The sequence below is a fragment of the Lemur catta genome, chromosome 5 (assembly GCF_020740605.2).
Source record: "Lemur catta isolate mLemCat1 chromosome 5, mLemCat1.pri, whole genome shotgun sequence".
NCBI lineage: Eukaryota > Metazoa > Chordata > Mammalia > Primates > Lemuridae > Lemur > Lemur catta.
Window position 1 is genome coordinate 90,099,621 of NC_059132.1, and position 2,828 is coordinate 90,102,448.

A 2,828-nucleotide genomic window follows, 5' to 3' on the forward strand; every position below is an offset into this window, starting at 1 on the left:
GTGGCATAATGTGACTAGGTTAGGTCATTTCCATGTCTTTTTTTTTGTTGGTGATGGTGTTATTTTTTATTTAAGTATATTTAGGGGGTACAAATGGTTTCTGTTATGTGGCTATATTACACAGTGAAGAAGTTTAGGCATTTAATGTACCTGTCATCTGAATAGTGTTCATTGTAACCCATAGACAATTTTTTATCCCACACCTTCCTCCCACCCTCTCTCCTCTGGGACTTTTTCTTTCATGTCCTCAACTACTATTTTTTGTTTCTTTGGGTTGGTTTCTGACTTTCTTATCCTATCCCATTGAGCTTACTTGTGATCCATATTTTGAATTCCATGCCTGATATTTTAAAGGTTTCCTTTTGGTCGGAATCCATTGCTGAAGACCTAGTGTGATCCTCTGGGAGTGTTAAAAGAACCTGTTTTTTTCCATATTGCCAGTGTTCTTATTCTGGTTCCTTCTCGTATGGAACCTCATCCCTCAGCTTGAAGCAGATAGCTTTGCAATATATCTACCGTCCTCTGCTGGGAAGTCTGTTCCTCAGTGTACAGAGGGAGATGCACACTGCCTTTCAGCTCATACCAGTAGTTACCCACTGCGTTGTTGCTGGCAACCTGGTTCAGTGAAAACTCAGTGCCCTGGGAGGGTGTTCAGGCCCCAGGGGTGATGGACTAAGTTCCCAGGCCCCTGGGTGGTGTGCTTGATTCCTACTCTTGAAAGAGCGCTCAGTCAGGGGATGGGCAGATGCACTATGGGCCTATTAACACTGCTACTCTCCGGCATCTCCCTATTCCTCTTGCATGGAGGTGCACCAGGGAGTGTAGTACACCAAGGACCACACCGTGCATTCCACTGGGACGGCCAAATCTCAAGGATGGTGAGCATATTCTCTATTGCAATATGAATAAGCATAAACCCCTTGTGCTGTTCTGTGAGAGCTGCAACACCCTTACCTGCTGAGACTGCCAGGTTAATACCCACAAGGACCACCACTACTAGTTTTTAGAGGATGCAGTGGGGAACCAGTGAAATCTCCTGGCCTCACTGGTGAAGTGTCTCGGAGACAAACATGCAACCTTGCAGAAGAGCACAAAGGAGGTTCACAGATTGAGCTGCCAGGTACCTGACATACAGAAGCAGGTACAGGTGGATGTCAAGATGGCCATCCTGCAGATAATGAAGGAATCGAACAAGTGGGGTTGTGTGCTGGTCAGTGGTGCCCAGAACATGATAGGGGCAGCAAGAGCACCTGGTGCAGCAGTACTGGAACATGACCAAGATCCAGAAGCACCAAGAGCACATCCTGCACTTTGCCTCTTGAGCTCTGGAGAGTGACAGCAACACAGGCTTACTGCTTTCTAAGAAGTTGATCTACTTCCAGCTGCACTGAGCTCGCAAGATGATCATGGATTCCATGGAACCACACAGTGAGATGAAGTTTCAGTGAGACCTCAACGCCTGCACCAAGAGTGCTGAGGCCTTTGGCAAGACCATGGCAGAGTGTTCTGGCACCAACTTGATGGGACCTGTGCACACAGCCCCTCAGAGAGCCCCAGGGACCCAGAGCAAGCAAGGCTCTGGCGGTGGCCAGCCCATGGATGTGCAGGAAGGCTATGGCTTTGGGGTTTGATGATCCCTGCTCAAGTGCAGAGCTCTATGTGTCAGCAATGAAGTAGACCCACTAAGGTGATGGCAAGGTGAGTGACCTCATGCACAAGGTACCACGAGTCAGCCTGGAATGCCTCAACCAGGATCTCACGACCGACAGCCAGCCACCAACCTTCAAGGTCTTCCTAGGTAGCACCACTGAGGACTACAACCTTATCATTATTGAGTGGGGTGCTACTGTTGCAACAGCTGGCCAGCCTGGGACTCTGCCCCCAGGAGCCCCTGGTGCCCCACCATTACCTGGCATGGCCATCGTCAAGGAGGAGACAGAGGCCAACATTAGAGCCCCTCCTGCTGCCATTGAGGTTCCCAAGACCAAATCTGTGCTGATGGCTCTGGCAGTGGATCCCAGTGCTGAGGGTCAGATGATCCCTATTGTCACACTTCCAGCAGGTGCTGGGGATGTTTATGTGAAGGTACAAGCTGGTCGTCAGTCTGCTGCTGAGAGCTCAGGTTGGGGCTGGGCACATCCCTCTCTGTGGCGACAGCAAAGGTGGTTGGTGGTGAAGGTTTGCTGGATCCTGGGTCCTGCAGCAGTGGTAGTAGCAAGGCATATCCCCCTGAGTGGTGGCACAAAGGGCAGGTGGTTGTGGGGGTTTGCTCCTGCCTGGGTCCCTCAGCAACAGCAACAGCAGCAGTGTCAGGGCAGGGCCCCCTGCACGACACCAGCAGGGGCAGGTGGCCATGGGGGTTTGCTCTCGCTGGGTTCCCCAGTGGCAGCAGCAGCAGCAGGGGAGGGATGGGGTAGGGCTCCCTAGGTGGCAGCAGTGAGGGTGGGTGGCCATGGACATTTACTTTTGCCTGGGTTCCCTTGCATCAGCAGTGGCAGTGGTGGCATCAGTGGCTCAGTGGAACTTGTTCCCTGGCGCACACCTAGCCTCCCAACTCCCCCCCTGCCCTGGCAGCCGTGATGAGGAGGCAGCACCTATGGACCTGGCCCTCAGGAAGATGCAGCGCTCTGGGGCTGGGCTCTCAGAATGGTGCCTGCTACAGCGCCCAGGGCTCAGAAGCCCACAGGGCCCCACTGTGCCTGCTCTCCAGAGCAATGCCATCACGCAGTCTCTCAACTGCTCCCTGTGTTGGTCCAGAGGCCCACAGGAGTGGAGGGGCCCTCTCATAGCTCAGGTTTCTAAATCCGTGGGGGGACTGTAGAGCTCCA

General features: G+C 52.8%; 1 pseudogene; it reads left to right on the top strand.

Moving 5' to 3' along the window:
- The first annotated feature begins 774 nt into the window (after positions 1–774).
- LOC123638821 lies at positions 775–2,427 on the top strand (annotated as a pseudogene).
- The last annotated feature ends 401 nt before the right edge of the window (positions 2,428–2,828 follow it).